Source organism: Echinops telfairi, unplaced genomic scaffold, assembly GCF_000313985.2.
Source record: "Echinops telfairi isolate 266 unplaced genomic scaffold, ASM31398v2 ScPeMD7_3533;HRSCAF=4204_0, whole genome shotgun sequence".
Taxonomy (NCBI): Eukaryota; Metazoa; Chordata; class Mammalia; order Afrosoricida; family Tenrecidae; genus Echinops; species Echinops telfairi.
Window position 1 is genome coordinate 55066793 of NW_022107431.1, and position 9769 is coordinate 55076561.

Here is a 9769-nt window from a genome sequence, read left to right on the forward strand (position 1 = left end):
GCCAGGCCAAACGGAGCCCAGGTGGAACAGCCCAGCTCAGGGAGTGCAACCTCACCTTCCGGAACACCACAAGATGCTGACAAACTGTTCTCCAGATGCCTTGCAACACCTGTCACCTCAGACAGTTTTCCCACCCCCAGGCACCTTCTTTTAAAAACCCTACCGCTTGCTCGAGACTTCCAGGACCAGCCTTGCTGGGTCGCAGAACCTCGCCGGGAACTCCTTTGCTACAATAAAGCTGTCCTTGAATTTACTTTCCTTCAATCCGACTCTGGTCTCACTCCGTGCCTCAGTTTACCTTACACTTCCTACTTCGTGTATACTCTTAGATCTCCCCCTCTTGTTACTGCATTACCTATAATACAACCCCTTCCTGTGACGTATGTCTTTACCTGTAATTAGGGGGCCTGCACGCCCCCACAAGAAATATAAGCCTTGGTTAGAAACAAAGAGCTCTCTCCCCCAGTCGTCTCTCCTACAGTCCTCGCTCCTGTGTCCCCTCTCCCGCTGTCCTTTTTGCTCTCTCTTGTTCCTGCAGTTCCTACCTTCCACACCTCACGTGGACCACCAAGCGGGGCTGAGGTGAGCATGCTACCAGGAAATGTGTCTGACTCCTTCATTTCACTCTCTCTTCTGGCTCTCTTATTTTCTGTGACTTTACTGTAATCTTTACTGATTATCTCTGTACAATTGTGCCTGCGGGCCTGTGATGATTTGTTAGGGGCTGGCTCCCCTGACAGTGCACTGCTTCTTACTTCTGGGTATATTCCCACTAGGGGTTGCTGGGTCATTTGGTAGCTCAATTCCCATTTGTTTAAGTTATTGCCGTCATATCGTTTTCCAAAATGACTGCACATATCTACATGACCACCAGCAGTGGAGGAGAGTTCCTAGCTCACCACATCCCCACCAACACTGCTTTCTGTTCTTTTGAATTGGGCTGTCTTTGAGGGTGTTATGTGGTATCTCATAGTTGTTTTAAGTTGCATTTCCCCTTATGGCTAGTGATCAGGAATATTTTCTCATATGCTTGTTGGCCATCTGGGGTTTCCACCCTTTGAAACTTCTGTTCAGATCTTTTGCCTATCTCCTCAATGGGTTATTTGTTTTGTTTTGTTTTTCTTATTGTAGACTAGCAGAATATTGTAGAGTTTAGTAATAAGGCATTATTCTGATGTGCCATTGCTAAAGATGTTTTTCCAGTCTGTGCGCTCTCTTATTACTCTCTGTGGGAAGTCTTTCGATATATACACAGGTGTTTTATCCTCAGTATATCCAATTTGTCAAATTGTGATTCCTCTGTGTTTGTGTCTTTCCCTATTTCCAACAGCCTACGTATTCCCTGCACCAAAGTTCTTAGGTTTGTCCCAATTCCCTCATTGATGACCCTAATAGTTTGGGGTTTTACCTCAATGTCTGTGATCCATCTTAAATTTATTTATTCTTGTTCATGGAGTGAGGTAAGGGTCTTGCTTCAATTTTCTGCAAGTAGATCTCCATTTTTTCCAGCACTGCTAAAGAGGTTGAAAAGGGCATCCACATCCCATTTGATATTTTGGGGGTCCTTATCAAAGATATGTTCTGTGCACTGATGATTTCAGCTCTTTCCCACTATCTGAATGTCTCATTATACCAGTACCACACTGTTTTCAGCACTAGGGCTGTAGAGTAGATGCTAAAGTCAAGTAAAGCAAGCCCTCAGACTTTGTCCTTCTTGAGGAGTTCTCCACTAACTCTTGGCTTCTTCCCTCTCCATATGAAGTTGGTAGTCAATTTTTCCAATTCTTTGAACAAGGCCATTGGTATTTGTATAGGGATAACATTAACCTTTTATAATGCCTTGGGGGGCAGGACTGAATTAACTATATGAAGCCTTCCGATCCAAGAACATTTATGGAAATTTATCCTTCCATTTATGGAGGTCACTTTTGGTTTCAATAATAGTATTCTGTAGTTCTCCTTGTACAAATCTTTTGGGTTTTTTTTTTTGGGGGGGGGGTGTCAGATATATTCCTAGATATTTCACTGTGTGCTTGGCTATTGTGAAGGGTACCACCTTTTTGGTCTTCCATGGACTTGTTCCATGTATATAGCAGTCCGATAGACTTCTGTCTGTTGATCTTGTATCCTGTCACTCTGCCATTCTCCTATCGCTTCCAGTACTCCTCTTGTGGAGCTTTTGTGTTTTCCATATATAAAATCATATCATCTGCGAATAACTATAATTTCGCCTTTTCTTCACCCAGGTGAATACCTTTGATGTCTTTCCTTTGCCTTATGTTGTTATCTAGCACCTCCAGTATGATGTTAAATAGAAGTGGGGACAAAGGAGCATCCTTGTCTGGTCCCTTTTCTCAGTGGGATTGTTTTAATTTTTCCCCCCATTGACTACTGAGTTGGCTATTGACTTTTCATATATAGTTTTTATAATACTGAGGAATTTTCCTTCCATTACTATCTTCTTGAGTGTCTTAAACAGGAATGGGTGGTGGATGTTGTCAAATGCCTTTTCTGCATCTATTGATATTATTGTGTGTGTTTTAAATCTTTTTTTCTTATCAATGTGCCATCCTTGGAATGAATCCCACTTGGTGTTGGTGACTTATTCATTTTAAAAACTTTTGTATTATATTGGCCAGTATTTTTTAAATCATTTTATTGGGGACCCATACAACTCTTATCACAATCAACACATCCATCCATTGTGTCAAGCACATTTGTACATTTGTTGCCATCATCATTCTCAAAACATTTGCTTTCTACTTGAGTCCTTGGTATCAGCACCTCATATTTCCCCTCTTTCTACAACCCCTCCCTCATGAACCCTTGATAATGTAAAAATTATTATTTTGTCATGTCTTACACTGTCCGACGTCTCCCTTCACCACTTTTCTGTTGTCTGTCCCCCGGGGGGGAGGTTATATGTAGATTCTTGTAATTGGTTTCCCCTTTCTACCCCACCTTCCCTCTACCCTCCCAGTATTGCCACTCTCACCACATCCTGAGGGGTTCATCTGTCCGGGATTCCCTGTGTTTCCAGTTCCTATCTGTACCAGTGTACATCCTCTGGTCTGGCCAGATTTGTAAGGTAGAATTGGGATCATGATATTGGGTGGGGGGTGAGGAAGCATTTAAGAACTGTACAGGAAAGTTATAAGTTTCATTGTTGCTACACTGCACGCTGACTGGCACATCTCCTCATCATGACCCTTCTGTAAGGGGATATCCAGTTGCCTACAGATGGGCTTTGGGTCACCACTGTGCACTCCCTTTCATTCACAATGATATGAATTTTTGTTCTTTGATGCCTGATACTTGATCCTATCGACACCTCATGATCACACAGGCTGGTGTGTTTCTTCCATGTGGGCTTTGTCTCTTCTAAGCTAGATGGCCGCTTGTTTATCTTTAAGCCTTTAAGACCCCAGATGCTATATCTTTTGGTAGCCAGGCAACCTAGCTTTCTTCACCACATTTATGGAATTCCAGTTTAATAGAACAAAGTGTTCTTGCATGGAGGGAGTAGTTGAGTGGAGGCCCAATGTCCATCTGCTACCTTAATACTAAACCTATAAATGTATGCACATAAATGACATATAAATATATTTACATATGTACATGCTTGTATTTAGACTTCTATAAATGACCTTTGCCTCCTAGTTCTTTTCTCTATTTCCTCTTATCCCACTCTCATGCTCAGCCTTTATTTGGGTTTCAGTAATTGTCCTTGATCAAGCTCTACTAGGCCTCTTACATCCTCCTCCCCACCTATTTTTTATCACTTGTAGTTCCCTTGTTCCTGAGTTTGTTAACACCACTTCCTTTCGCCCACCTCCCCCTCTTTCATGTCCCCCCAGAACTGCCAGTCCCGTTGTTTTCTCCTCCAGATTGTTTATCCCACCTACGTTGTCTAGATAGAATTGCAGAGATAATAATATGCACAAAAACAAGACAGAGAAAAACAAAGCAAAAAAAGAAAGAAAACAAAACAACAACAACAAAACAATGCTTAAAAAAAAGAAAAACCCGTAAATAGCTCAAAGTTTGTTTGTTGACATTTAGGCGTGTTTTCTTGTGGACTCTGATGGGGTGCCACACTCCGGTCCCAAAGTCTATTTTTGGTATTCCCTCAGGACTTCCTTGCTCTGCTCCTCTGGCGGTTCTGCTGCATGCCCTTAGTGATTTGCCTTGGTGTGGTGGGGTAATTTCAGGCACATTTCCTACATTGTGTCTTCAATGTTGTCTCCTATAGGGCTATGGGTCAGTGTGGGATCTTGTGTCTTGTAGTGGGGCCAGCCATATGGTCCTCCCTGTGCATTGGCTGCTTTGAGCGGGGATATCATCCTCAAGGCTTGGTGGGCCAGGATGTGGTCCACTCTCTCCTCCTCCCCTACATTTGCTCCAGTGTCCTCTGATCAGATATGTCCTTCTCCCTGAGCTGTACCTTCAGTGCTGACCTCTGAAGTAAATTTTTATGGGAGGAGGGTCGCTATTGGCCAGTATTTTGTTAAGGATTTTTACATTGATCGTCATTATAGATATTGGTCTGTAGTTATCAATTCTTGTGGCATCCTTGCCCCCTTTAGGTATCAGTGTTATGCTAGCTTCAGAGAAAGAGTTTGGGAATTTGCCATCTTTTTCTATGCACTGAAAGAGTTTGTGTAGGCTTGGTATCAGATCTTCCTTAAATACTTGGTAGAATTCTCCTGTGAAGCCATCTGGCCTGGGGGATTTTTTTAGTTGGTATTTCCATCATAACCTTGTCTATTTCCTTTATTACCTTGGGTATGTTGAGTTGCTTGATGTTCATCTGGTATAGTCTAGGGAGGGATTGTTTTTACAAGTATTTGTCCATGTCTTTCAAGTGTTGAATTCAATGGAGTACATGCCTTGATAATACTATGTAATTAGCCTTTTAATTTCATTACGGTCTGCTGTAATTCCTCCTGTTTCATTCCTTATCCTTACTATTGATATTTGTTCCTTTCTTTCTTTGGTTAGGTTTACCAGTGGTCTATCAATTCTGTTAACCCTTTCAAAGAACCAGCTTTTGTGCTGCATTGATTTTTCGCAGTGTTCTTGCATTCCCTCTCATTTATTTCTCCCCTAAATTTCATTATTTCTTTTCTTTTGCTATTTGTAGGTGTGTACTGTTGACTCCATTCTGATTGCTAGAGGTTTTGTGCCAGCATGTCAATAATAAGTCTCTTCTCCTTTTCCATGTGTGCATTTATCAATATCAAACTTCATTTGATAACTACTTTTGCAAAGGTTTTAGAAAATCATTTTCTCATTCTCATTGGTTTCTAGAAACTTCCTGAATTGTGTGCCCTTGTTTTCTTAATCCTCCTTTTGTTGATTTCCAGCCTTATTGCATAGTGATCTGAGAGGGAATGCTGAGTGACCTGTATGTGCTTGAGTTGACATAGGCTCAACTTATGTCCCAACTTGTGGTCTATCTTTGAACAGGTGCCATATGGGATTGAAAAAAAAAAGCGATATATTTTTTAATTTATTTTTTTGCATTTGAGGGAGAACTCTGAAAATTATATCAGGTCAAGTTGCCCAATTGTAGAGTTTAGTTCCATAGCTTTCTTAATAAGCTTCTTTTCCTGTTATCTGTCTTTCTTGGAGAGCTGTGTATTAAAGTCATCTGCTATGATTTTTGAGTCTGTGATTTATTTTTTCATCTTTTGGAGCATTTGACTGATGAATTTCGTGGGTCTCTTGTTGGGTGCATACATGCTTATTATGCACACTGGTTCTTGGTATACTGAGCCCTTGAGCATTATATAGTGGACTCCTTATCTCTTGTTATGGCTTACACCTTGAGACCAATTTTGTCAGAGATTAAGATTGTAATCTCTGCTTTTTTCTTTTTCTCCCAGCTTTTTTGAATTGCAGTTTGTTTGGTATATTTTTCTCCAGCCTTTGATTCTCAGTCTATTTTTGTCTGCAAGGCTGAGAGGTGAGACCACTTCTTATTAAAAGACATCATGCTTGGTAAAGTAGAGGAACAGTGAAAAAGGAAAATACCTTTGAAAAGAAGTATGGAAGCAGTGGCTGCAACAATGGGCTCAAGCCTAATCACTGTAAGGATGCTACAGGACCAGGGGTGTTTCATTCTGTTGTTCTCATTCACTCACTGCCATTGAGTTGATTTTGGCTCATAGCTGGCCTATAAGACAGGTTTGATCTGTTTCTGTGGGTCTCTGACCCTGTTACTCTTTATAAGGATAGAAAGACTTGTCTTTTTTCCACTTTTGTACATAGCATTTCTGTGAGTAAGGAAGGACTTGACAACATCTAACAACAGCAATGTCTAGAAGAGCCATATTAAATAATTCACCACCTTCCCAAAAGGAATCTCTACAGTTAGTTACAAAACTGGAGTCTGTATAGCGAGAAAAGCAGAACTTAGTAGATGAAAGGTACTCTGTTCCTTGATAAGGCTAAACTACATACTATTGGCAGTGAGAAACCATTGGCAAGACACATCAGTAGAATGTCAAGATTAAATTGTCACATGAAAGACTTTGAGACACTGTGGCCAATGGATGCATGAGGGGAACAAAGTTGCAGGCAGAAAAGTCACTTAGAACACTGCTCTAGCTCCCCGGTGGTGTAGGTGATTTGAGATAAGGAAGTAGAAATGTAAGTGGAGAGACGTGGTTAGGATAAAAGGGCATGGGGTGATAGACTTGCCAGAAGCTGGTGTGGGAGCAAGTGGCCCAGGAAGAAAGGGAAATAATAAGGCAATAAAAACAGCCCTTGCTTCAGAATTACTATCTGTGGAAAGAGTTTTCTTCTTATGGCTTAATTGGAAACTATTAAACTTGATAATGAAAAACTCAAAGCTTGAAGTCATTCATCTGAAACATAGTAAATATGTGAAGTGTGAGATAATGGCATTGTTAAATTACTATAGTTTAAAAATATGTTTGAGACTCTAGCATTTACATATATTATTCCTTACTGGTGTTCATTTTGATTATTCTTTCAAATCAGTTCAGTTTTTTTGGTGTTGTTGAAACAGGAAAATGATATATGCATCTCTAAGAACAATCTCCTTGCAATATTATTTGAAATAAACAAACAAAAAGAAAGATGCCTTAAAAAAAACAGGGTTAGCAGAAGGAAATATCTGTTTCAGTTTAGTGGGATGCTCATTTTTAAGTCCTTTCTATAAGCCAGTGGTTAGCTTAGTCAGTTGATAGATGTCATTGATCTTGCAGAATGAAACTTTCAAACATGGTGGCACCCATCTCAGGACTTGAATGGCAGGGTCAACATGCATTCTCAGGGAGCAAAAGGTCAGGATAGAAGCAATTTATTCCTAGGAAGATCATACATAATTGAACTATCTATCATCACTTACCCAGGAGTAAAACTCTCTCCTACCTAGTTAAATGGCCAAACCTCATATTTCAAAGACTTCCAAAGTTGATGCTGAATCAATCATTAATCACCCAACTTTCCTTAAGGAAGGCCTAGTGGTCCATGAGGCTTCTCACTGAACTGCTAACTGCAGGCTGGCTGTTCAAATCCACTAGATGCTCCAGAGCAGACAGATCACCAATAAGTTTACTATAAATTGGAATAAACTTGATGGCATTAGATTTGGTATGATTTTCTTTAGTTTTTTATGTACAAAACTGATAGCAGAGAAAAGATAGTAGAGCATTTTGTATTTTTACTTAGTCCTGCCCAGCTCAATCTGTACTATTCTTCAGTAAAACTCCTTTCTTTCATTTCTAACGGGGGATGAGATTCTCTTCTCTGACACTTCATTAGTTAAACATTCTGAATATGTACTTTGGACATTTATTTCTACTGCAATTGAATTTTATAAAATGTTGATGCCAGTGAGTATTTTCGTACCAGAAATGTTATACTCAGTTGCCCAAAACAGAAATCTTGGTACCATCTTTGAATGGTTATTTCATGACCCTAATTCTCTCATCCCTCATCATCTACATCAACCATGCAATGCTTCTTGCTGTTCCTTAAAAATGGCATCAAGCTACACACACTTGCAATGTTGAGTTTTTTGGTATACTTTTCTTTTGCTCTTGAATTACCTAATATTGCCTTGTCTTCTATCTTACCACCATCAGGTTTCCCTTTAAAGGTTCCTAATCCTTCCTTTTATACAACAGAAACTAGAATTAATCACATTCCCCTCTAGGTTTGTTTTGTGTGTGTGTGTGTGTGTGTGTGTGACTATATTATAGGTTTTGAAGTAACAATTGCTTTCATTTAAATTAGCACATGTCTGATCCCAAGAAGGTGGAGATTGTATTAGTCTAGGTACTTTAGAGAAACAAATCCACAGAAACTCATGTAAAAGAGAGAGTTTTGAATAAAGGTTAAGTGTGCATCAAGAAAATGAGTGCTGCCCAAGCCCACAAGCCCAACATTCACCCATTAACCCATATGTCCAACACCAGTCCAAAAAGTCCTCCTCCATCTCACAAAGCAATGATCCCGGCTGCTGGAGGAAGGCCGAGTCAGTGAACGTGTAAACAACTCAGTGCTGGCAGGGGTCTCCACAGGTGCTCTAGCACCCAGGGCTGCATCAGGGTAGGTCCATGTGGCTTCTCCTTGGGGATGTCTTTCAGGAAGTCAGCCTTGCCAGCTGAAGTAGGGAAGGAACTGCTAAGGCAGCTGTATCCTGGTGCGACCATCACAAAACAAGAGACCCGAGAACTACAAAGGCGAGGCTCACTGTGCCATTTATCCCTCCACCCTTCAATGAACCCCACATGGCACAATAAACTAACTAACTCAGAGATGAAATATATCTTCAATATCTCACTTTTTCAAACTCCTGTACTGCTCCACCAGCTCTGACAGAATGATCATGGGGTTTATTAAGAAGACGTTTCAAGAAAATTCTAAAGTGTATTGGGGGGAAAGGCCAGGAAAGTTATGCCAAAAATTTTATTTTTTAATCATAACAAGGCACCTGCTTGTTCTTTGATGGTATCAATGGCTGGCCTATAATAATTTCATTGAGAAACATTAACCCATCTCTCTTACAACCCTTGTTCCTTTAGATTTTATTTTGTTGCCAAACTGGGGGGAAAAAAATTAACTCAGAGAGAACATTTACAAGCAACAAAATTTTGGTCCCTTGAGGATGTCAAAACTACCGTTTTAATACGCTGTACATCAGCATGCAGAATTTGGGGGGAAGTTGGAGACAGGTAGAGGTACTGCCTCAGAGGGCTACAAGGGAGGTCTTTATGAGCGTATGTCACAGAGCTAGAGTTTACTTTGGATCTTTTGCTTAATAAAGGGGTCTCACAATTTGCAGCAATACTTTTTGACTCCCTCAAATATTTGTAAAACCAATTAATGTCAGGTCATTGTATAAGATTTTTATTAAAAGTCTCAAATTAAGACATGAAATCTCCAAATTTCATGACTTACACACTTCTATAAGAAATGAACAGGGATATTTTAAAGAAAATAGCACAGCTTGGCTTTTATAGAAAAATGTGATAGTGCAGCTATTTTGGGACATAATTCTCATAGCTAAAGCTTCCAGCTTGGGTTATAACTTGATAGCCATCTAATTTGAGAGACAGGCTGACTCACTAATTCTCTTATGCCAGAGTTTCAATTTAGGAATGTGGACTTTAACCATTTTACTATTTATCCTTTTGATGGGACCTTTTGGCACAGATGACTGCTTCTGCGAAGAAGTATCAAGAAAACTCTCAAAACAAGCAAAACAAAAAAGCCAGGCCTTACCTCTTCTGTG